This window comes from Bombus vancouverensis, chromosome 6 (genome assembly GCF_051014615.1).
Source record: "Bombus vancouverensis nearcticus chromosome 6, iyBomVanc1_principal, whole genome shotgun sequence".
NCBI classification, from domain to species: domain Eukaryota; kingdom Metazoa; phylum Arthropoda; class Insecta; order Hymenoptera; family Apidae; genus Bombus; species Bombus vancouverensis.
Genome location: NC_134916.1, coordinates 15,471,707 through 15,499,188, shown reverse-complemented (window position 1 = coordinate 15,499,188; position 27,482 = coordinate 15,471,707). Strand labels below are relative to the sequence as shown.

The window sequence follows — 27,482 nt, the reverse complement described above, 5'->3', positions numbered from 1 at the left end:
TCCCTCGGCATGTGGTTCGCAAAGAACTTTGACAAGATCCAGGTACGGCAAATGAACCGATCTAGCATTCAACGAGTAATTCCCGTGTTATGAACGGAATGTAACGCGGTTCTGTTAATAAGCGCCATGTATTTTGAGCTCGATGCGTATTTAGCTTAGAGAAGAAGTCTGGCGCGCGTTGAATCGCGTAAAAGCATGACGAAATCGCGGGAAGGGTTTTCGGTCAACACTTTTCCGTCAGGTCGGTTCGTCGGTATCAGATAACGACGCAGCTACTTTGAGCCAGAGACTCTGAAACCACCTAGCGTCGTTAAACCGTTAAACTCTTGTCCAAACTCGGCGAAACTCGTTTGCTCGGCAGCCACCGTTATCTCCTCCGCGGGATCTTCCTTCTTTCCGTCTAGTCCGCCTTTTGTCCCTTTTGTACATCACTGTGAGTTGCTTGCATCCACTCTCTCTCTCTCTTTCTCTTCTCCTGCGTTGCCGAACACTCGGCATCCTTTCACTTTGTTTCGATCTTCGTCGTCCCGTTCCAAAGAATTTGCCGCTTCTTCTATGGTGCTGATCTTGGAACTCTTTCACCATCACACTCCGAGCATAGTCTGTAAGCACTAGATAGCTTGGGATCGCTCCCGCACATACGATCCAAGGATATGACTCGACCTGGTGAAAGGAATTACAGGCTGGTTGACTGATTTTTTACTTGCGGGTAACGAGCAAAGTAAGTTTCAAGTGTGTTTGATCTTTAGCGCACAGAGGATTTTCTCGATCGGTAATTTATAAGAATGGTTGCCAAAAATGGATTTTTTATTTAGGTTGAAACATTTACCTTATGTTTGGAAAGCGATTGGTGCTTTGCTTCAACTTGAAGGTATGAAGCATTGACCGTAACATTTAGCGAATTTTTATCCGATGTAGAGTTCGATTGATCAATCGAAGGATTTGGTTTGGCTGGAGTTAACCGGAGACAAGTCCTTTATTTCAGCGATACGAATGCTGTTTAATTCGACGAATGAGATATCGGGGGATTTCAGCAGATTTTCGTTCATCGTAGAATTTCGTCAAATTTCTATGTAAAAGAAACTGAACAATTTTACAGATACCGTTAAGCAACTTTTGCTTGAAAAATCACGCTCGACGTAGATACAAGAATACGCTTATGGAACAGGAGAGACGAGGTATTTGTAAACCGAGCTCCTCGAGAGCCAACTATAATGCAGCCGTTCACACGCAAGGGCACACGTACTCGAGGATGGAAAGGGCTAAAGCACACTTGACTCTAAGCTGGCAGTGACGACGATTTATCTTAGACGTATCCCCTATAGAGTGTCACGATCCCTTTTAAGTAGCGCATAGGTTGAGCCATTAAAAGGCAATGATCGATGATTCGCCGCGGTGCTGTTCCATGTACGCTATCCATTATACCAGCTGGCAGTATATCTATCCGACGGCTGGTACTCTAAAATTCATTCACCGCGTATAAGCACCGAAATGGCCGCGACAACCGCTTCAAATCACCGCGTGGCCCGGCCTGTTTTCGGGATTATACTCACCGTAAATTTGAAATTCCGAATTACGCCGTTGTTACGTCCGCGCAACGCCACGCTCGTGAATTTTCAACCAAGGAAACGTTTTCCGTCTTTACAAACTCTGACGGGCTTTAATATCAAACGACGTCGCGCACCAAATTACGGCTTGGTTGAAACAGAACCGACCATAGTTATCGTCCAATTTAACGATACTTATGGTACACTAAATTGAAAGAAGAAGGCAAGAGAGAAAAGTAAACCGAAGTAATAAAGTTGTGCTTATGAATAAAGTCCATAATGGTGTATACACGTGTGTTCATCCTTTCTTCTTCATACACGGGCAGGTTATTAAAGGGTAACAATCGACGATTCACCGCAACGTCATTGGTCCCACGGGCTACTTCGCGCTGAATTCGTAATCAACGCAGGATCACGAAACACATCCGCAACGTATTACTAGCAGTCTTTCCGTTCCCTCCGTTGAAAAAGCTTCCCTTTTTTCTCTTGCAACGCTTACCATAAAACAACGGTTCACGGAAAGAGCAAAAAGGTATAACTAAAAAGTTAACCACAGCCTATGTCTCTAATAAAGATTCATCTTGCATGATGCACGCGAAATAGGTAACACGCCCCTAAATATTCAACCACCGACTTCTATGCATTCTATCGACCACAAACACACTTTCAAGGTAGACTTTAAAAACTTGCACGATCGAGTTTCGATAATAGCTGTACGAATTTGCGGCCACGGTAACACGCGTCCATTTCCTTTAAGGATCGGCACGTCTATCGATTCCTTTGTCGTTACGACGTAATGATGGAGGTAATGACGGTGATATCCGGATGGCTCGTGGTCGAGTCTGTGAGCAATACGACCTCTCTCGTAGTACAGGTCCGTAGAGGGGACGGAGGGCAACGATGGGACGGGACCTATCGAGGATGTAGAGGCGGGCAAGCTACGAGCCTCATAATCAAGCCACGTCACAATGGTATTCCTCTAATACATTCGGGGATCCCGTGTATTGGAGGGTCGTGCCACTGAATGGACTATCTGCGTGTCGTATACCGCAATATAGGACACGTAATATCAATGTTGAGCCCCTCAGCTGATTATTGCGCCAGCCAGCGCAAAGAGCGAGCCGGATTATACCCTTTAACGACGCGCGTTTGTACACGTCATCGTTCACCGCGATCCTGCGGTTGTCGAAATTGCTGTGTACGTAACATCAACTCCGCGTGCAACACTCTGTAATTTATGTTTCATCGTTTCTCCGATTCTAAGTGGATAAAAAAATTGGAGTACAAAATGCGAAAGAGTGGAAGACGCGTTTAAGTAGATAAAGATGTTCATTGGTCAGACCATACTATTCTTGAATTTCGGTAGATGAAACATGAGTTTGAGTAACTTCAATGGAATCAATTAAACGATAGTTTCGACAACACAGCGCCTATTCTGTTTCCTTCGTAGGTTAGGGTATTCCTATATTCACGAAGAAATAGAAATAGTAATAGAAAATATACTATTTCAGCGGCTATAAGGGCGTAAGTGGTCCTGAGTGGTGTGTCTCAATCTCACGGAAGCTCTCGTCGTGGAAGAATCGGGGCAAACGAGGTCGGGGAGAGAAAGGAAGATGAAAACATAAAGGGAGAGCGAGTGCGCGAAAATAGAGGAGACTGGTAGAAACAAAGAATAGAAAAATAACGAAAGAGAGAAAAAGAAGTAAAGAGGAGCGACGCGAGAAACGGAGAAGCGAGAGCCAACTGGAAAAGCAACAGGTGCCGACGTCTAGATAGCGAGCAACCCCTACCGCCTTTCACCCCTTCGCTTACCGTTTATACCGTGCCCCACTCTGTCTCTCGCCGGCAACCTTCCACTGTTCCTCTGCTCGTGTCTACCCTCGAACAGATTCCGGCGAGATAGCAAAAATGTTTAATGGGGTGAACTCGCCGGAAAATGCCAGGCGACCCGCGTCTCCTTGTAACGGCGAAGGCCTGAAAATGTCGTTTCCCTCGATCAGTTTCGCATTAACAACTCGAGAACTGCTTATCGAAGGCCTTTTCGTGTTTAGCGTTGCCCTTCCCCTCTCTCTGTCCGTTCGAATACCACGTCGGTCGAGTTACTTGAATTTCTACCATCGCTCGGTTCGTCGTATCTTGTACGCAAGGAGTGGGAGAGAGAGAAGGAAAGAGAGAGAGAGAGAGGAAACACCGAGGTAATTCCGTTGTTTCTTGGCATGGACTGGCTCTGTCTTGTTCGGTGGACGCAAACAAATAACGAGAAAACTCGTGACCAAGAACAGCTTGGTTCCCTTGATCCCTAAACAGGAAATGAGAATGGAAACGCTGGCAGTCGTAAGGGAAATTATTCCGTACGCACGTTGCCGGCGTCTCGATGCGGAAAATTGACTTCTTTAAGATGTTCAGCCCACTGTTTTAACGAGATTTCTTATCGGTAATGATATTCCCTTGAGCCACCTCCAGGGCTTTACCCAACCTTCTCGTCGAAATAATACAGCGGATTGTTTTCTTCGACTTTCCGCTGTCCCGAGTTAATGGTCCTTCCGCGAAAGATTATTTTATCGAGGAAATTCGCATTTTATGAGATGATCACCGTGTTTCCAGGAAGAATTAATCGTCAGAGATTTAAGCACCTTGCAAAGGGGAATTTTAAATGCGTCTTGTAGGAGATCTTAATAGAGTTCTTTGCAAGAATCCTTCATTCAAAAATCCGCGTCCTTTACTCCTGCCCACAAATCTTTTACTCTTTACCTTCTATCCTAATTTCAGAGATTTTTCGATATACTGATCAATATTAATTGGAGGATAGCGCGAAAACCAAGAACCTTCTCGAGACTATTGTCACGCGAGCGCTCTGAAACGAATCTCCAAAGTCGAGATCCCTCGTTCCGGGTGCTTCTTGTGCGAATTAATGGGACGCGTTAATAAGGACTTGCGTATTTCAACCAGGAATCTAGCGGTAATTAAATTTACATCAGAATGAAAGAGGAAAGTAGACGGTGTAAGGAAGACAAAAAATAGAGAAAAAGAGTCGCGCTCGTGGAAGCCCGTGGAGCGTGGCCACGTGTTCTTTTTCATTAACGTAGCAAACGGATGGTTAGAAACCAAGACCTTAATGCGAACAGTTGAAAAGCAATTATGCTTCCGAAGTTCTGGCCGTTCGTTCGGCATGAGATCAGATGCTTCTTCGTTCACTGACACGAATATCGCACACGCCACTGAGGAAAATATACGCTCCGCGAGCCGCAACCGTAATAAATTTTAACTGAAACAACCGGTCGGTGATTTCGAAATTTACGTTCGACCTCGATGACCGAAACTTAATGACTTCGATGCGCCCCTACACAGGGTACACCTGATCCGCTTGTGTCAAAGGACTGCGTAAATTTTGGCATGTACTTAATCATTGTCCACACACGACCCTCTGTATTTGTGATTATTTATATTGTACGCGAGTACGTAATAGTAAATTTTTGATCAAATTGACACTTGTCTATTTTTTAAATTAATACTCGTTTGCGATGTCTCGTTTTCGCGATTCGATATGTTCAGATATCATATCCTTACCGCGAGACGAAAGTTCGAGGAAAAATCTCTCGAGTACAGAGGAAGGCTATCGCACGTTCTACAGCGACGAGTTTACGTTTTAAACATCAGCCACGATACGAAGCGGCGGCATTCCGTATTAATACGATTTCGCGTGCCAGCCTCTGAGCCAAGCTTTACGACTCCGTGAGCGCGATTAAACGCTCTTTTCTGGCGCAGCCTCGTCTCGGCCGTAAATACTCCGGTTGTAATTCAACAGGTACAACTGTTGGCCCGATTAATCTTTAAACTCGCGCACCTAGAGAACCGGCGTGCTTCCACTGCTCGTAACCGTTCTATTTCCATTCCCATCTGTTTCTATCGGTATTACGAAATTCTCCAGGAACAGCCCCCTTTCCTATTCCAATATCTCGATGGAAACATTCTTTTTTAGAGATGCTTGTGAGACATAAGCAACTAAATATATTGGTAACTCAATACATACGTAACATCGTTTGGTAACGTAATATGTACCATTGCGATAAATAATAGTACAAATATTTAATTCGGTTTATACGAAGAATCTCGACATCGGTATCAAAAGGGGAAAGGTTTTGGTAGACATCGTAGGCTGCGCCAATGTGGATGCCCTCACTTCCTATGCTAATATCGAGACTCGGCCGCTTTCATAAAGGCGTCGCTCGACCTGTTCGCGAAATAAGATGGTGAGTTTACGAAGAAGCCGAGTCGAGAGCGAAAGAGTGGGCCACAAAAGTGGAAAAGGGATGAAGAGAGACGGGGCACTGAGCAGAGGATAGAGGGTGGTTCCGTTATGCTCGCGGCATCTGCCACCACCGTATCCGAAATACGATACTTTGTTTGCCCAACCTGACAGTCTTGTATACGATGCACGCCTGTGCACGACCGTGGCCTGGCTGCGTACAGCTAAGAAGAACACGAAATCCGACGAATGCACCGAATAAATCAAAATACAACGAGCATATCGAGATTCCGATATTTTCCGCGGTCGTGGATCCATTCGCGGCAAGTCTCTCGTGCACATGATCCGGGATTTGAATCACCGTGGAATCCTTTTGAAACGACTTTTGGGAGAGCGATCGATATACGTGGTAAGTGTCATTATCGTGTATTATATTTGTAAGCACATACTTGATATTTATACAATATTATGGGTAAAGAATTTATTTGTAAAATAACAATGATTGCACGTTCGTCGTACTGCAATCCTTCTTCTGTTCGACTAAAATTCGATAAAATTATTACGCTTGATTATTTTTCGAACCTATTTATTCTTTATTATTTACTCTTTACTCGATACGGTCATTCCTAGAGAACGTTTAAATATTGGACAGCCATACACCCTTCGCTTATAACGTCACCTCAAGCACTTCTATAAACATTAGTCCAAACATCCTTCATCGCTCGACAAAACATTTATCACTCCCATGATGCACGGATATAGACTGTTCCTTGTGATAATTTCGATGAATATTTGACGAATATTACACGTCTTTGTCGTACTTACGGAATTGGAGGACTTACTAAATTGGAGGACAAAAATGGAACATAGCAGTAGGTAGTAAAAAGTTAAAAATCTCCTCAATTACCGTTTATGCGGAGACTGTCAAGAGTGCGAGATCCTGCTGTCTATACAATAGTACATATTTCGATTTAACATACTCCACAGCGTGTTCGTCAGCGATACCACCTAATAGGGCCATACCTTAGACCCAGCTTGTACTCGGTAGTAAGATAGGCAATCTACTTGAGCCGATCGATAGTCGAACTATAATGCCGTGGGAACAGGAATTCCACAATGGAAACCACCACGATCTAACTGTCGTATAAGGAAATATTAACGCTACGAAGAAGAAACTTCACGTTCGGCATATCTAATACTCCAACACAAACCATAGAACAAAAACACTCGAATCTTCCACGTTCTCTGTCTCGAAATTGCTATATCTTCCGAGTCAGATCGTTCTAACCAATCGAGTTACCTCCTTCTTTCCAGCGTATTCTCCTTCGAACCAATATTCCGAGAGAATTGACGCAGAGAAACAGCATATTTCCCTTACTCTGGCGTCTTTATCTCGTTTCCGCTTGAAATAATACGTTCGATCCGCGTTTTAAACATTTCGGATGCGCTCTCTTCGCCGGTCTCGTCTTAAACGTTATCGCACGGTCCTTCTGAAACCAACTAGAAAAGAGGCACGCCGGCTGAAACAGAGACGAATTCCAGAGTTTCTAAGTAAAGAGACGGCAATCGACACGGAATGAGCGAGAAAAAGCGAGGGTGGGCAAATTGAAACGCACCGATCGATACTGGCTCGAACGTATCGGTCCGCGGAATGTGGCGCGCGTGTGTCGGTGTATTTACGACAGAGGAAGAAAAAAGAACAAAAAGCGAAGTAGGAAGGAACGATATAAATTCGCCGCTGGCTCCTGCAGGCGTTCGCCATCCCCAGGCAATTCCTTCTCCACCTTCGGTCGCGATAATCAAATTTAATTCCAGAACATCGCCAGGTCGAATCGTAACCAACGTTACGTTCGCCTATAATGAACGAGCGAAAAAGAAAAGAGAGATACCGTCTGTTGAATTCCGATGTATGGAAGAATGTATTCTATTGCGCCGAGGAAAATCTGAGACGAGTCTCAAGGTGGTGCGATGCCACTCTCTCGGTCTCGAGATTCGTTCAACTAACCACGAAGTAGGCAGATCACGTTTTGATGGATATCGACACCGACAGCGTATTCTAATTAGCCTGACAAGGGATCTGAAGCTGACGGGGCGGAGAACTCGATATTCGTATTGATCTTTCCCATACATTCTTTTTCGAGTGAAATTGCGAATTTCCGCTCGCGTTCGTTCCGATACGAGCTCTTAAATATTGTTACATTTATTGGAATAAACAGGACTCGATTTTGATCAACAATTGATTAAATGTAATAATACAATTCGGGGCGCGAGTACAAGCGTGTATAATGAGCATAAATTACTCTGGTATTGGCTATGCCTGTATAATTATAAACAACCGGTCAAAAGTTTTCGCTCTAGTTGTTTTAATAATTCCACGGCGTACAGCGTACAGCGTTATGTGTACAATAAAAGCAGAGAGAACATGGGCAAAATTTATCATCATATTCCTCGCTTTAAATCGACCATTTTTATATTTTCGATAAATTTAGGGAAAAAATTGCAACTCCAGCAAATGTCTCTCGATCTGTTTTCCAACTAAACTTCATTCTCATTTCTGTCATTGCGACAGTTCACTGCAATAATGTCTAACCACATTCACGAGGGTTCATACTTATTCACGAAGTTTTATAAGGGTTCATAAAAGTTCATACGGGTTCATGAAAGTTCCATAAACGTTTATAAAGATTCGTAAGTGTTCATAAAGGTTGATAGTTCAGAATCCAACGTCCTCGGCGTAAAGCTCGAAGCGGAGAAGTCGTCCAAAAGAACAACCGGGAATTTAATCGAGACGCTAACACGATCACCCCCCGGCACTAATATCAATTGGTCGTCGTGGTTCGACGACCAGGTCGCAGTCTCGAGGACAAGCTCGGTTTATAGAAAACCTCGTCACGTTATTCGATACCTTTGGGCATTTCTTCTGGCCAGAGTGGGAAACAAGGGGGATGATAAAGTCTCGCTCGAGCGAGACGGTGTGTGCCTACCTATTAGATGAAAAGAAGGCAGGATAGCGAGCGAGAGGAAAAAGGGCGAGTCAAAAGAGGTGGGGAACGTGCCGTGCCGAAGAGCATCTGCAATCTTGTATGCAAATCGAGAGGAATGGAGTGAGACTCCGGTACGAAGTAAAAGAACGTAGAGGGAAAGAGAGAGAGAGAGAGAGAGAGAGAGATAGATAGATAGAAAGAGAGAGAGTAGATGAGGCAAAGGCAAGGCTTGGAGAAGACAGAGAAGGTGCTTCGGGAAAAATTTGTTCTTTTAAGATTTCTGTATGCAAATACTCGCGAAGCCCTCTGTTTTCCCGCCAGCCATCCTTGAATTTCCATTTTGCAGTCGTATTCGTATACTTGATATACTGGAACTGTACGTACACGTGTTACTCGCGTGTAACTGTGCGCGTGAACCGGTGATGTCTGGTTTTATTAATGATCCACAAGTGTCGGCGGAAACGTTATCGAGAGAATAGAGAGGGTTGAAAGGAAATAAGAGACTCGGGGCAAGAGCGAGGTGATACGAGAACCTGCTAGTAACAGTAATTACCATTAGTCCATTAGGATCTATAATTTGCTTAATCGGGCTCCCGCGTATATTGCACTGTTTACTTCGAACCGTACACGCGATACACGTATCCTACAGACGGTCTTACATCGACGTTGACATCGACGTTCTCGTCGATGTTCATCACGTCACATTCCTCCTGTATTTTCGACGATCCAGCTGCTTTCGCATCAAAGCAGGCTAATTTTCATCTAGGTAACCGAATATCGGCATGCTTGGGGATTTGCGGCGTCAGCTTCGCATGAATACAGTGACTAATGAAATGAGTGAGAAAATATCGGTAAATATTGATGCAAAAGTCGTGTATCAAAATGAAATAAAATGAAATTAATTCTGTTCGTGTACCGTGTGATACTGAATTAATCAACACCGATCTTGTTTGTTCGTCTTCCCGATGATTATTTAACATAGCTCTTATTAGGTTCAGACAATCAGGACATAAAATTAACGGCAGAAGGGAAGTAAAAGATGACAGATACATAATTAGTACTTCAACAACGAAGTAATACGCTTCTTTGAACTCATTCAATCTTCCATTTTCATATCAATACAATCCGAATAAAATCAGTCACAACAAATTGATAAAATGTTTATATTCAATCTTCAATATTCAATCAAATTAATACACTACTGTTACACTTATTTAATAAAGTTAGAACGGAAGGACAAGACACGGAAACTACATGCAAATAATAAATAATCAATCCCAGGCACATTAGTTTTAGCGATGATCGGATATTTCTAGATCATCAATTTTCCGAATACACTCGAACATCTTTCTCGCGATGCTTTTATGAAACGGTGAAACGATATCAAACAACCTTGAATCAGAATCCAGAGAGTCACGGTGTATTTTCCATTCCCGCATCGTTTGATCGCGGATTTTCCAATGACTACCGCGAAAAAACCGTTTAGCGGTAAACGAGTATTTACCGGTGCAGCGTCACGCTTTAGGAAAATGTCAGGAAAAACGGTGTCGCCGGGGAATTACCCGATGCCAGGGCCGATTTGTATCGACTGGAACGAAGGCTCGCGATCCCGTGAATTACGAGCGCCGTGTCAAGAAAGAGAAATCGACACACGGACCAGAGTGAGAATCGAAAGAGGACAGAAACAGTAACAGAAAGTGAGAGAGTGAGAGAGAAAAAAAGGGAGGCGAGGAACGAAACGTACGGCGGATAATGTGATTCCGCTTCCACAGCAGTGAACAGAATCGCGTGAAAAAGTTCGTCCCTGTTCTGGCTAACTTTCGTTTCGTTCCTCTCCTCCTCCCTTTACTCTCCACTCTGGTTCAATTTTCCAGAGAAAGGGTCAAACCGCGACAACGAGATGTATTCGACGTTTCGGAGCTGCTTGTTCCCCTCGAATGTACTTTGCGCTACTTGCGGATATTAACGACGAGTACGATAACTATTTTGTACGCGGTTAGGTTTTGGGACAAAGCAGAATTCGTTCGAGAATTAAGTCGGGGATGGATACTATTTCGATACCGTTTTTAATAGAATATACCGGGGATACCGGCGCGATGTTTCTGTTCGTCTCCGGGTTATTTTGGAGTTTTTACGAGGAGAAATAGGTCGTCCATCAAGTAGGTCGAAAGCAAATCCGAAAGGGAGATGCTCGGCTGATAGAATGGTTGTTCCAAGAATATAGACACAAATTCTGCTCTGAAAATCCAACGCTCTGTTCTTTGTATTCTTCCAAGCTGCTTTCGGTCTGTCGAAGTGGGTCATCTATTAACCAGATGTATAGTACCTAACCTGTCAATGTAGAATATTTTGTTTCTATTTTATGATCACATTCGACCAACTTTTGATTCGAGTTCTAGTTCTAAATGATTGTTCCGATCCCAACCTATTTCTTCTAGGCGAAATCACGCTCGTTAATCAATCTTCATCCCTTAATTCGTGGTGCATGTCGTTGACACACGCGGACCGACCGAGTGGCGAGCAAATTCGCGGGCGAACGCCCGTCTAATGCCTTTCGGATTACGTGGGCGTTAACGCGGCCAGCTCGCGTAATTTACACTTCTTTCACGCCCCGGCGTTCTCATGCATCACGTGGGAGCGTTCGTATCGCGACAGCCTCGCGAGGAAATCGCGCTAAAGAAGGACCGTTCCATTAAAGGCATTTATTTCCAGTGTCTGCACTTAAGGGAGAGCAAGACCGGTATTAGAGGTGATTCTAACCTGACCCAGATTTCCCCCTCGTTGGTCGTGGGTAATTTCAAAATGAAAGAAACTCTGCGTCGATCGATTCCGTCTGTGTTTTCACGCCAGTGAAACGAGAAGACGTATAGAAATGAGAAAGAGAGAGAACGAACGAGGAATAGCTAAGAAGAAGGAAAAGGAGGGAAAAAGAACGAGAAGAATAGAAGCATAGAAAGTAGTGGTGGAGGGAAATTGATTTAGCAATTAAATGGTAAATCGCGATGATAGTGTTAGCCTCTCGTTACTAGCATCCGCCAACCTTTGCGGCAATATCTCAAAAACTTCTGACCGCGAAAAACTTCGCGGAAGAAATAAGATCAAGGAAAATTGCCGCGGGTAGAAGCGAGCCCTAAGTAAGAAATCCTCGTTAGTGCCTGCTTTGCCTACAACCGACGTACAACTCGTAGAACGACCGGAAGAGTTTCTTCGATCGTCGTAAAATTTCAGCACGCGCAAAGTATCAACTAAGGTATTCGGGGAGTAGGATACAGAGGACCAAGTAGGTACGTGGCGAAAGAAGAGGGAACAATACCAGGAAGAGTTTCTACTACGACGGAACACGGCGAAGGAAGAGAGTTTAATTACGAGTAAAAATCGAGTTTGCTCGATCGGCGTCGAGATTGTCGCCTTGCGAAACGAAGTCTCGCGATTATTAGATTTCCAGTGGCGGGGGTTGGCTGGTCGTCTCCCCCTTAGAAGGGGAGGTCGGTGGAACGGACAGCGAGGCATGGGAAGTTTCGCTAAACAGTCTAGCCCGTACGATCCGAGAACAGGGTGGTTCCGTGGCTGAGCAAGTGGAAGTGAGAGAATGAGAGGGAGGAGGTGGTGAAACTATTTCTCTTGCTTCTCCGGTACGCCGGTTGTGATTTGAATACATCCAGTTAGCGGCGCGTGACTCGAATGCCAGCAACCCAACGGAAATGGTTAAAGGAGCCACTCGTTACTTCGTTTCGTCGATATTATGCCTCGTTCGAGGTCTGTCGCGTCTTGTGCGCGATTAGTTCAGCCGCTATACTCGCCTCTCTTTCGTACCTAGGATCTGGCCTACGAGCAGCTATAGGACGTGGATAATTTCGCGGCAATGAGTTTCCGCCTCGTCGGACGCGTGGCGATTGATGGATCCAATTTGAAAGTTGTTCCGTGCTCAACGCTGTATTTAAATAAGCCAACGGGGCCTCGAGATTACGTGCAACTACGGTGAACACACGGCTTTCAGCCAACCGAGACACGCGCGATAATCTCCTCGACCCAACATAATTTGATATTTAAATGAGGTTAAAATAGTTCGTAACAGCAATTTGTCTTAGCCAGTTTTCCACTGAGAACAGCTTCACCTTTCCAGCCCTTTCCCAGTCCCTTTTCACGCTCAGACGACTCTGTTTTTCTATCTCGCTTATTCGTTCAGAACGATGCATTAAAGCGTGCTCGAACCACGGTTAAATCAATGCGCGTCTGACCAGCGCTCGACTGATACTACTTGAAATATTCCCCCGCTCCGTGCATACTGGCGTTTAACGTTTCCTGTGGCTCGTAAACGATTCATGATTGATTTTGTATTGTTTGAGGAAAATACTTGAGTGTAGTACGCGAGTATAGCACAAGTGCAACGTAATCTAATTCCGCAATATCGTTTTCCAGCGAGAGCAAAAGAATTCTAAAATAATAATAAATGAAAAATAATACGACCTCTACTTAAATGCTAATTCATCGAAAAGAGGCATTACACGGTATCACAATCGTGATTATAATCTGTTGGTCGAACGCTGGGACTTCCCTCAACCCGCACGAATCTCGTTCCGTTCCCGGAAGGGAATCATTTTATCGTCATAACATCTCGGCGAACAAGATTCCACGAAACTCGACAATCGTCTAGATTAACGAGAACCTTCGCGAGTAAGACACCGAGGTCTGAGAAGGATAAAGAGAGAGGGCGATGAACGCGATGATCAAGTAACAGGTTGCTATAATAGTCTCGAAACAATTATTCTTACCGTTTGCGTAATAATAATCCACTGTTACCTGGTACGTTCTACGACCGCAATCACCTAATTGCGACGAGGCTAAGCGCGAGGAACGCGTTCGAAAGATGTGCTCGATGATTCCCGTGAAAACCAGGAAGTAAACGAAATTCAACGCTTGACTTTCCAGAATTAGCTAGCGATTCCGCTGCGACGGCCCCTTCCTCGTCAATTCCCTCCGCAACTAATCAAAACTTCCATCCGCTTTCGCGCAACGTCATCCGTGCAACGTACATTTCCGATCTGTGGATATGAAGGAACAGTGACATAGTACGGGGATAAGGACGAAAATAGAAGATGTTGATTCTAACAGACAGTTTAGAAAGTTGTTCATTTTATTATAAATTAGTTTATTTATAGCTCGGAGCGGTCTAATATTTAATTCAGAGTATCTTGTTTCAGAAGGTTACTTTTATTTTTAGGATCCATGTCACGGATACCGGTGTGATCTCATACTTTTTTTTTGTTCATAGGTCAGGGAATAATTTTGACATTTCCAATTTTGTCGCTCGTGGATTAAATTTGTAACTGGATTGATACAGTATGCGATAGATTGAAATTCCAACTATTGGCAAATTCTGTTATATACCTTTCGAGTCAGGTGTTAATTTCTGAATTTTATAGGACCTTGACAAGGTAAGCTGTGTTGGAATGGGAATCAAGCACAAGTCCAATATTTTTAATTCAACATTTCACAAATATTACAAATCTGAGTATGAAATCTGAATATCGTCAAGACTAATTCTCCTAAGTTCCTGCGTCCTTCGCTCTAAATGAAAATGGTTATTACAGTTTATAGAGCGGTTCATGAAATGTCAACGTGAGAAATAATCACGCGATGACCTTTTCGATGGCCACCTGAAAATTCTATAATACATCGCGAACGACCTTTGACTTGGTACCATTTCCTGCTCAAGCGCGCCAAGCTGATGCCTGGCACGGCCATAAACGAAGCTGTCGCGATCTCTCGTTTGCATCATTAGTTAATAACGTTGACTACCTGCAAACGTTCGATCAGTAGTTAATACGCTTCGCGTTGAACTTCGTTATCGCACCGAACGACCAAAGGGTGAAAGGGAAAAGGTGGGAGGAAGAGAGGGGAACGTAGCGGAAGAGAGATAATTGTAATTTCACCGTACTTTGTTAAAATAATACACGCAGCGGAAATAGCAATAATTTGACGCGTATCAAATTAATAAGTAATGTCGAGTTAACTGAATGAAATATTAATTGGATGCGATTGGAAACTATTACGGAGATATATCCACGGTGATCGCGACAACGATGCCCGACAGATCTGCGAGATACACCGTGAATTACAGGGATTCGTGCGCGTTTTTCACGTCCGGTAACGAGCGTGCGCAGTAAATCCGTGAGGTTGGTCGAAAGGTCCACGGAAAAGAGGAGGCGGGGTTCGAGGGTGGATAAAATATTTGTGCGGATGCTTCGAAAATCTCTCTGTATGCAATAACAACGCCGACAATTGAATTATTAAGCGGCGATACGTGCTATCGATAACGCATTAAAAGAACGACGACAAGCGACAACGAGAGAGAATCAGTGTAACCATGGTGCCGCGTTTGACTGTGAATCCGGCCGAATTTTGTTCGACGATCAGCCGATCCGTGAACGTTCATCCGTGTTTTCAATTAAGCTTCGATGGGTAAAAGGTATCGCAACGACCTCCTGCCTTTCTCTTCTTGTTTCTACGAATTTCTTTCTGTCCGTTCACGAACGAGAGCAACGTGATAAATAATTCCGCCGCGATAGTTCTCTCGTTGAGTCGCGAACGTTCGGTCGCGACGTTCGAGGAATTCGTTTACACGACTTTGCGCCGCAAAAGCGGGGAAAAGATTGAGTTAGCCCGGCTTCTCTTTGGCCCCGTGGAATTCCGATTGAAAGTCCCTTTCGTCCGACCGAGTTGATAGAGATGCCGAGTCGGCTGAAAGAAAGCTTGCTGTTCTCTGTTCCGCGATTAATATTTTTACGAGAAACAGAAAAAGAGGAAATTCTATGGATGGTAGGTACGGTGGATACTCGCCGGCGATTACTTTCGATATCCGACGAATACGAATGGAATAAAACAACAGTCTTCGTCTTCCGCGACTTTGGCATGGCGACGATGGGACACGAAGAAGGGTCGGGGAAGAACTAGAACGCCGGAAAAAGGAAAGAAGCCGCGAAAGTAGCGGGCCAGTAGTCGAGTTCGAGAACAAAGTCGATATTAAAATCAATCCAACTGTCGGGCAACGAGTTCGACTGAGTTTGTAAACTTAAAAGTTCCATCGCCGCCCCCGTTGCCCCCTGTTACCGTCCGCATATTGAACTTTAGTCAAGTTCACTCTGCCATTTGCGTTACCCCGTCCTGACGACGCGGAGGACTAAGAAAGCTCGACCGAAGGAAAACGAGGAAAAAGCCCAACCGGAAAACGGGGACGAGCAGGATGGTCGAAGGGTGAAACGAACACGAGCAAAAGATCGAAAAAAGACGGAGAAACAACGAGAAGTCGATTGGTAGAAGGACGCCGGCGCGGCGAGGTGAACCAGGGCAGAAGGGGACGAAAGAATGGAAGAATGAAAGAAATAGTCGAAACTTGAGGCACTGATCTTCCGCAGTATCTGCTAAGTAGCACTCCCGAGGACGACATTGAAAGACTCGTATTTTATGCGCGGCGTTCGTATATTTTTCTCCGAGCAGATACAGAGGAAGAAGGAGGGAGAATGAGAAACAGAGATAAAGAAGCCGGGAATTTGTACGCGACTCGTCTGCATTATGCATCGATATGCATCTCGTGCTTATTCTCCGACTTCAATTATATAATCTACAGCTTCGACGAGCGAGGAGAAGGCGGAATGGAATCGAATGAGACGAAAGGAAAAACAAATAGAAAAAATCGAAAAGAAGAGGATGGGAAAAGAAAACAGGGGAAGAGGGGGGAGAAGTTTTATGGCGCGTACGCTTGTAAAAAGTCGCTGAATTCCTCGTAAAGTTTTCGATTAAACGGTCCAGCGTCGTTGTCGACGTCTTAACAATTTTTCTTTCCCTGGCCCCTTCTCTTGATTTTCCCTCTTACCTTCCACACTTTTTTTTTTCTCTTTCTTACTTGATGTTTTACCTCGCCCGAAACCGGCAGAACGGGGCTGCATTATAAGCTTCAAGGTAACGGGCAACTACGTTAATTAAAAATAAAGTACCACCGTGACCGGGTTCTTGGTCGTTCGATCGACGGAAGCGGCTGAGGGATTGGGCCATGCAACGTCTCACGGGGTATCGAGAGAAAGAAAGAAAGGAAGAGAGAAGGGAGTCGAAAAAGTAGAAGGGTGGGCTGGAAGGGTGGCTCCGTCATTAAGGTTATACAAATCGCCCGATTACGCTTGGCTGTTTAACGAGCGCCGAGTTTCGCGAATATTCACGGCTCGAAACGGAAGCTCAAGACTAGCCGGCAGTAAGGCGGGTAAATTAAACATTTCGCTCGTGCGTTTTAAGCACGACTCGGAATTTCCCTCCACCGCTCCACACCTCCCATTTGATGAAAAGCTTTCCGCTTCTTATGCCGTCAGTGCTCGTAAGCCCGCGCGACCGTATACTCGAGTGTCGTCGGCCCACGACCTCGCAATTATCACACGACCGCTGACGACGACCGCTCGAAACCGTCGTACAAAGCGGCCACTCGAACCGACCATATTAAATTTCATTTTCGTCCAATGAGGAAGGAGTCTATTCAGATAAAAAGTTTCTTTTTCGTTGTTCTTCGACTCGCGTTTAATTATTTGGATTTTTCACTTCATTATTTGACAGCGTTTAGTATAAAAATTGTACGAATTCTTGCAAGTATATATAATATATAAGATTCTAATGTTAAACGGTTAAATTCGTTTATTAAAAATTCAATCGATCAGAAATACACGAAGGACATCAACGAGAAATGACTTCGATCGTTAAATATTACTCGGTAGAATTATTTATTTATTTCACTCTCAATTACTGTTTCCTTTAACAGAAACGAAGCGAATAACTGAAGATCCGAATCACCAGTTTCCACTGGGAACTGTTCATAAAATACAGAGTAGAATAACGCAGTTTGTTCTAGTATTACCGAATGAAAAGGCGACGAACCGAGGCATCATTCGCGAAATAATTCCGCATTATTATTTCCACTGTCTCGACGAATCATTGAGAAACGATAGCGCACCATCGGCCAGCGAGGTGGAAACCTAGAGAGAAGAACAGAGGACCGATTTCATTGCGGAAACACCGAAAGGTGGGTCGTAAAAGTGGCAGTAAGACCGGGACAAACAAACGCGCCTGTGTTTCTCCAGTAGGCGATGGAGCTTTAGAATCCGTAATTAAACGGCAGCGGCTCGAGTTGCCTGTAGCTGAATGTAGAGGAGACTTTCGAACATAAAGGTTTTATACACGGTCCAGACTCACTCGCGCCCCTTTTAACCGATGCCGTTGCTTCTTTCCTTCGTCTTTGATGCCTTCCAAGACCCCGACACTCTTCCTATAGTGCATAAGCTGCACAATGTATGGGCTACGAAAGACTTCGACAGGCTGGAGTGTCCTTAACGCGTGGAATAGACTAACAGCTGATTCAGGCTGTTCGCTCTGATATAAAAAGGGTGGTAGTTTGTACAGCATTTTTACGTTTTCTTATCTAAAGAATTATAGTGGCTTACGAAAAGTATTACCACTTATTTTGATTTTCTAATTAAATGTAGTTTTATCACTTTCTACGTTCATTCTCGCAGTATCAAATGATACTGTAATTAAATGACACGTAATAAGTATATTTGGTCCTAATTAATTAGTACGTAAATAAATGCATAATAAATGCGATATATACAATAAGTACAAAGCATGATGAACATTTAAATATATCGTAGCATTTAGAGTCATTATACTTAAATGTTTTCTGAACCAAAGTTCAACCATCTGTAGTTACCATTCTTTTATTTATGGCGATAGAATCTGCATATGTACGCGCAAGATAGAAACAATGGCAATAAGTTAGAGTGAAAAATCTTCAACTAAATTTTGTATATTTCCGATAAAATGAGAATGACCAAACACATATTTCTGGGCAGTTGTACGAATGGTTAGGAATAAAATATGATGGAAATAAATAGGCATACATACAATGATGCGTATAGTCCAACAAAAATCAACATTGATATCGCTCAAAGCACCTGTACGTTTGTAGTAATTGCGAAAACAAAAAATTTGGAACCTGCCATTTTGATAGTTTTTGTAACAGATCTTTTTAGACCTCAATTTTATTTTAATTTTTTCCATTTTTATTTTTTTCGGATACCCTACTTCTTTTTACGCTACTAGAAATATATTTTTGAAATATTTCCAAAAGATTGTTCTCAAAATATAAAATGTAACATTAAAATTAATGGATGAAACAATGGCGATACCCATTAGTTAGCACGAAATCGTATATTCAGATCGTTTTGAACTGCAAAAACAGAAAAGGAAAACGAAACAACTAATCAAGAGAGGAAATGTGTTTCAATATCAGTCCTAATCGCTCCCGAGTACAGGCACAATGTTTCTCCACTCTGCCGATTACATGTTACACGCTCGTAAAGCAACCAGGCACGTGTTTCGATAATTCAAGCGACGACAACGTGTCACGAGAGGCCATGGCTCGACTCTATTTCGACACCACCGTAGGTCGCGCTTCCTCGAAGGTCGACATAAGAGAAATACATAAATTATGTGGCTGGCAGAGGGTCAGGGAGACGTGACTGTAACTTGCTTCGTATTAAAGTTATGAATATAAATCACGGGCCGGCTCGTTTCACGTCTCAGTCTCTATGTACTTCATCCTCTTTTCATATGCGATCGAATCGCGATCTCTAGCCACCCCTTTCCCCTATCCATTTTCGATCTTTTCTATAACATCGCATTGTTATTTTCCTTACTCTCTCCTGTCCTTTTAATTCAACCCGTCTAAACACGCGTATCTTGCCTTTTCTTTTACCTATGTTACTTTAAAATCGAGCTCGATGGTGTCAAAGTTCCAGCCCATTATTCAACCTTGCAGAATTCATGTCTCTCAGACACGCACCCTGCTCGACGACTAATCATTCCGTTGCGCGTATTTCTTTCTTCTTGCCGACCATTTTAGCGGCAATGGAAAATAGGATTAATCGTTTACGAGAAATTGCACGTTGCATTTAGTTTCTCTCGAAAGAACCTTTTTAAGAATTTTGTCTTTGACTGTTGATACTATGCTACATGATGTTGTACTATGTACTTACGTAGTATAGTTTGCCTGATATAGAAGTAACTACTGGTCGACGACAAACTCGATCCATTGTTTTAATGTTGCTATTTGACTTTTTCTCGGTAGTACGGTACAAGAGGAGACCGTTTCATCGCTGGTTTCGGAACCGGTGTATCGTCGGTGTCGTATATATCAGCGCGAAAAACTCGAATACTTCTTACGAACATTTCTTTCGAAACGAAGATTAACGTTCTTCTTTGCTCTAGATTCACCACGTGCTCGCTACTGGTGCTGAGTGCCAGCGACGCTCCGGAAACTTCGGTATATATGAGGACAACTATAGTTTACGGGGTGGCTTTTTATTCGGTCACACAAATCATACGGGAAATTGCGCGTACACCGAAATAAAGATTCGTAGATGATATATCGTTCTGCGAGAGAATCGACGTTTCTAAACCGCATATATCGAAGGGAAGAACGAAAGCTGGAATCTTTATCCTGTCATCGGTCTGTATGTATCGCGCGTGAGCAAAGTGTAATTTCAAGAAGTTGAGCTCCGTAGATTCGCGATAGTTGATCCATATGAAGATAAAGCGAAAGCTTATTAAAAGCGATCGACGATCCGCTGTACGCTGCAAGCTCTGAGAATGTTCTCTACGACGAAGATTAAAGTCTGCCAATGATGATAATTATACGATATCGAGAAAAGTTGTATGCGAAGTGATACTCCGACTTTTGTATACGCCGATTAAAATAATTTCAATTTGCTTGATTCATTAATTCAAATTGTTCATGGTAATGTGACATTAATTATTTTGACCAATACAGTAATATAGAGTTAATGGAATAATACTAAGAAACGTAGTAAATGTGGTTAACTAACATCGAAGCTCGAAGTGCATTCAGGGTCATCAGTTGGCGCGCATGGATATCAGGAAAGCCCGAGGGAACTTGGTAATCACGCACGGATGCGCCGCTCAATCCGATACACCGACGATCCGAATCTGAAACGTGTTGGTAGGACGATGTCATACATATCTGATATCAGGAGCCGCGGGCTGCCACCCCTTTTCTCAATACAGACTTTTCTTTCGTATTCCAACGTTGTATCCCCTCTCTCTCTCTCTCTCTCTCTCTCTCTTCTGCCTCGGAACCATCAGACTTCCCTACATCTTCCTATGTACGATGTCCCTTGCCACGTGATGAAAAAGAAAAAAATTCTTTACCCGGCATCTGCGTTCCACCTCAAAAATATGGGGCAAACGCTCTGAAAGATTATCAGGGTGGCGTTTACCTGCTGCGAGGATAGCATCAATCCCTTGGTATTTTGACAGTCTTCCGCTATGGCACGGGCGAAGATTTCCGAAGGAAACCGTGCTAAGTGTTTACCAAGATTTTGACGACAAGGACGCGACTGGTTTCCGATCGAGTAACAGCAAGTTATGTGGCATGGTTGTATGGAATACAATGAATTGTTGACTCGTGGAGTGGGATAACAATTGGCTGCTGGTAAATATCGCGGGGTAAATATTTAGGAATATATTAACGTATAGTGGGGTCCTTTGCACGATATTCCTGTTCGACGTGTATTAACCAAACAGAAAAATATTCATTCTCCCTATAATTTAATCTACAACAATCAACAATCTATAGTATTACATACTATCGAATTAAATGGATGGACGCGGTGTAACATGAAAAAACTTGACGCCAGCCAATTTTTCCCTTAATTAACGCCAGCAAAATGGTCGGTGAATTTCCATGATCGATCTGATTCCAAATGGAAGCCGAAACGTTTACGTTCGTGCGAGTTCCTCCGAGGTTCGGGGGATGGATAAGAGGCAGCCGGAAAACCAGCGGGAGAAGCGTTTCCCGATTTTCCGCTCGACCGAGCGTAACCTTCCCGCGGATTAAATTCGAATCGATATTTTTATCGGTCACTCTCGTTACGCCGCTTACAATAATGTTGGCGGGAAAACCATTTACGCGGGGCAAACAGCCGAACCATGTCTACCAACCAAACTAGCAGAGAAGAGAAGATGGAAAAAGAGAGACTATTCTCATCGCGACCTATCCAACCTGATACCTGCTTTATTATAGCCCGCTCATGCGCGAAACTTCATTGCCTACTTTCCGCCGGCTACGCTGGAAAGGGACATTCATTTTTAATGTATGCGAGCAATGGCTGTACTCCATAGATGAGAGAGGATGCTGTGTCGCTTTAATAGGACCGCGGGCCTGGGGAAAAACAGCCGCACGAGAATCGTAAAAGTACTGTAACCGACAAGAAATTGCTTGAAAGAGATGAATCTTCCCTTTTCTCTCTGCGCAACGTTCTGGTCGGAACGATCGACAAGGGATACTGTTACGAATGTCACGCCGTGAAACATGCCACCAGACCAATCCCTGAGTCGCGTCGAAATGAAAATTTGAAATTCACTGGGAACACAGATTTGTTTGCAATTTCGATCGCAATGACTGTATCGTGTGAAATGAAGGAACGACTTGTCCCAAAAAGTCCATATGACGGAAGGAATGTGTTAACTGTTTTGTTTGGAACTTGAAACAACGAGTTTACTCGTTCTTGATGGATTGTGCGTCGGTCTTTCATACGAGACTATCTACTAAATCAATATCAATAACACAAAAGATCGTTACACTGCACTCTGAGTGACATCTGTTACTCTGCGTGGCCTTTCACTCAACATATTCTACGACCAACGTACACGGGTCAACCTTCAAGGGTCACGTGTTCTCTACCAAATTTCTATCCGCGAAAATAGTTTGGAAAGCATCAACCCGGCAACTTTATTATCCCGCTCGTACGCACCTTCTCACTAATAGCCAAGTTTTTTACCTCACATACGCTCAACCTGTGTACACGTACAAGTCGAAGAGGAATGTGAGCGTAGATTCACGTATACGCCGGCGGAACGCGTATTATTGCAAGCATATATGAACGCTGGCACCTGTGAAACGCATGAAACGCCGTGAAAGCGGTGCGATTCCGGACGGCTATTTATTAAACATACCTTCATTACGGCGCGGCTACATATTTTAGCGGGTTTCACGCGTGCGAAGCATTTGCGGCCCTCTCGTCACGCAAGCTACCTAACGCGATTGTATCGTGAATAATTGAGAAAAAAAGGTTAAGCGCTTCAATTAATACAGTTGTCGCTTTGTTATCGCGATACACGCTCGATTGTGGCCGTGCCGTGTGTCACCTCGATGCCAACATTGTCGTTTGGCCCTGTAAATCCAAATAAATTCGGCGGACTCGTGAACACCGCGGCTACTCAAATGTTTGTATTCAGTTTGAGAAACTGCAGGGGTGGAACGGCGTACTGCAATTTTCTTCAATTCTTATTTACTCTCTTATTATTTCTTGTTTTCCCTTCGTGGAAGGGGAGGAGCGTGTAAGCTTATACAGCTAAGGGTTGAAATAAAGAACTTACAGGCCATATGGATTGCTCGACGCTGTTCCAATTCTTGACTCATTCTCAACTCAATCATGTTTTCCGTTATTACAAAATTCCTTAAGTATTTGGAGATAAATATATTGTACAAACATACAATATAAAGAGTTGTTTATACGCGACAACGTTCCTTGTAATTTTACGATAAAGCCGTTTAAAATAATCAAGTCCTTCTCTTTATTGATACGGAAATTTCAGGAGTATAACAGGATTAATTCTATAAAAATTCGACAAATCTGTTGAGCATCCGAAATTTTTTAAGCAGTTTATAAGACATTCTCTTATACAAATTTGTTCCTAAAAGATATAAGCAGTGCAAGGATGCTAATTTACTACTTATTCTGTAATTTTTCTAAACTCCGATATCGATACTCCCAGTATCAAAGTTCACGATGATTAATCAATCTTTTATCCTCGGGGCCTGTCGTATTTTGTACGGGTAAGAAAGATGAAATTCTAAGATCCACGTGTTCCGCGTCGCTTCCTTGGAGAAACGTCAAAGGGTGCAACACTCGAGTAAAGTGAACAGAGAACACGGTTGAGATAGCGATCGTTTTCGATACCGCTGGCAGATACGTATCGGTCCGTGTGCCTGTGACGCGTTTCCGGCTTGGGTCGAAATCCGGGCTTGGTGCACGTATACACGCGTGCACCAAGGGTTGGGTTCGTGAGAACTGCACCGAAATACGGCACGTGTAACTGTAGTTGTAGGGAGGTTCGATAATATAGTAGCATAATGCCTGGCAATATAGCATAAAGGGGTTGACACGTTGACGCTGTCACGTGCCACCGGCGTCCTAGAGGCTATTGACTACGTGACACGGAGCCGCTTTCTATGAAGAGTCGCCATCCTCTTCTACGATGCACTCGTTAAACATCACGGATTATGGCTACGCGACTTTTTTCGTCGTTTTGGATTTGCTCGCTCCCCCTACTAACAAATTTCGCTTGAAGCGAGCTCCTCGCAATCTTCGACCTTGTTGACGGCTACTTTGTGAGCCAAACTCAGCACCCTGGTCCAACCTTTTAAGCGAAGATGCGGTCACCACGATGGCCACAAAATGGAAGATATATCTTGCAGGAAACTAACGGAATTTTTGTATATTTAGAAACAAATTAATTTAAGTGGTGAATTTAATCATCGATACTCGTGTAATTAAGATAATAATTAAACGGTCAAGATTTTGTCTCGATTTACATCTTCGCGGAGAAAAAAGAAAGAAATTCTGATCCAACAGTAGGCACAACAATCTTTTCTTTAACTTCCATTCGACACGTTTCGTGCAATCCGGACCAATTTCTACGCGTCTACGTACGAATCCATCGCGATAACGAGAGAAAGAGCGGCGAACGCGTAATGGATACAAACTTGAATCGGATCTAATACGTGTTTTTTTCTTTTTTCTCTTTTTTCGTTTTTTCCCTCGTCATACGGATCACGCCTACCCGCTCACGGTTTTGCCAGTTAACGATAGGACAACAGAGAAAAAGAGAGAGAAAGGCATACAGCGGCGGATTGACGCATTCGATACGCAGACGCAATTGATGGATGATCCACGTCCAAACGTCTAGTGCTCTCTTTCCGTGGTTGATGAAACGGCTGCGCTGCGCTGGCACGCTAGCAGTGGGGGAGAGAAGGAACGACTGGTGGAGAACGGAAACGTGGCACAAAATGATTATATCGCCATGCTGGCACGTAGCATCGGGGCTTACCGAGCTGTCTGTACGCGATTCAGTTCCACCCTTCTAATCAAGCTACGGAGGTAACAAATTAATTTATCTTTGATAACTCGTGCCACCCAATAGAGCGAAGGCGCCTAACGTGTTGATAAATATCGAATGAAATTTCCGTCGGGAGGCTCCATTGAATACAAAATGTGTCAAGGCACGATCCCCTATGGAATACGAACGGCGATATTTTCTCAAAGTTACAGACGACGCGACGCATTCGAAAACTACCGATTTTCACCTAGGAAGATCGTTTCTTTATATGTATTTGCAAACGATTTCTAGTCTATCCTTCGGGAGTACAAGGAAAGCAGAAAATTGGCAAAAAAGATCGAATACGCGTGGAAGAAACAGTCCTCGAAACATCTTCGAAGTAACGAGACACGAGCATACAGTTTGTACGGGGCCAAGATACGAATGAATTATGGTCGACAATGTGCCCATGATATGCGCTGATGAATTACGACGTCGAAACGGTCGCTCGCTCTGAATATATAATGCATGCGGCTAATGACGACGAAATTTATACAGTCCGCGATGATCGACTCCGTTATGAATGCGTTCGAACCGCGAATCATGCGCGCACCATGATAACGCGGCAACCCCTCTACGAGCATTCCCCGAATACCTCGCGCGTACTACTCGTCCGCTCGTTACGAAATTCTACTTCCTCCATTCTCGCGATCGTTTCGTTTCGACGCTCCTGCAGCTAAATGATGGTTTTCGAATATTATAGATTCTCGATTTAGGGGATAGGATATTTCGTAGAAACTGTGAGGCACCATCCGGCGCCACCGTATTTCATTGATTACCATATGCACGACTCATCCTTACTCTATTATATCCAGAAAGGAAAAGCTATAAACTCACGCACCAACCATGGAAGCAGGGATTCCAACGGATAAATCCCAATTACGTCGCTCGCCAATTACGTTGATTACGCCGTCCCTTCCAGTATTTACCCTTCGATTTTAAATCCCACGACGATACAGCTTTTCTGAACCCTCGTCCAAAGGAATCTTCGGAAACAACGTCGTCGGAGTATTATACCAGAATTTTTACGATCGTCCAGGGTCGTTTAGAAAACGCATTAACGTGCGAGCTCGCGTGCAACCTCCGGATGCAAACTCCCCGACTATTTCCCCGGGACAATTTCGATATTATGAAATACGAGCGTCGTCTATCAGGCTTGATTAGCAGCGCGAAACGATGCAGCTGCGATCGTCGGGAAAACGAGGAGCACGAACGAGTCACGGCGACGATCTCGGGCGCATACAGGCCACATAAATGCGTCGCCTCCGGTTGCGGCTGTACACGCGATACTTGGATACTTCGATGGGGTTGGGCGCATCTATTACGAGCAAGCCGCGTCGTCATGCTCGATTCTGGGTTATCGGGAATTTCTAGAGGCGCTATCCTCGTCCTGAACGCGGGCACGTTTCGCACCAGCTGAACAGTAAGCTATACGTCTCTTGCCAACAACGCGCATTTTCCCCCACCGACTGAAAAGAGTCAGCCATGAGGTTAATTGGTTTCAATGGGAATATCGTAGAACTTTTTTGTTTCTCTTCCTGCCTTTTTCATGGTTGATTATTTTTTATTTTTATTTTTCTCTTTCTCGCTTTCTTTGTTTGTTTTATTTGTTTTCGTGGATTTCGGGTATTGATTTTTGTCGTCTGCATTCGAGAGAAAAATGAGGGTGAAATATTGGGTACCGGCGTTGGTAGGCTCGTGGAACGCATAGGGGGTCAGAGGAATAGCTCGGGTTATTGGATCAGCTTATTTGAAGTTCGAATACTTCGTCTGTTCTATCCTTGTTTCGAGCTATGTTTGTTTGATATCGATGCTCAGTAAGAGACATAACATCGATTGAAAGAAACTATACTTAGCAAGTGTATCGATAGAAACTAGCTAGGATATTATTTTCTGACGTAGAATTTAGAGATTTACCATTAAGACTTGGGTATTAGACTCCGATATTTCTCATAACTTTCCTCTGATATTATTGTTTAAAGGGACAGTTTGGCCTCGAAATCGAAGGAGCTACATTGATGATAAATCGCTTCTCATTTGCGCCAATTCGTTCCTCGTCGAAATTACGATACAATATCAAGCAAAGTTACAACTCGATGTATTCGCCGTTCTCAGAACACGAGTGTACCGACCAAAAAGGCAAATTAAGACACCGAGGGAAAGAACTCGAACGATCTAATTATTTCCTTATTCGTGAGAAATGTTTCAACGTCTGCCGTTCTGTTTCCCTAGCTCGGAAATCGACGACGTCACGTTCCACACGAAAACTACGAGCCAGTAGAATCAACTCGAAGAAAGTCGAAGGCGACGAGGATGAGAGGGAAGAAAAGAACGAAAAGGCAGGGATGAAACAAAAAGGCGCGGAAACACGATTAGAGGAAAGCACGACGGAGAATGGTGGATGGTAAATCAAAAAGTCAGAAGCCGTGT

General features: G+C 43.7%; 1 protein-coding gene across 1 annotated transcript in view; it reads right to left on the bottom strand.

Annotated features, from left to right (window-relative positions):
* Scgdelta (sarcoglycan delta) overlaps positions 1 to 27,482 on the bottom strand; it is a 185,127-nt gene that overhangs the window by 87,508 nt on the left and 70,137 nt on the right. The window lies entirely within an intron of this gene.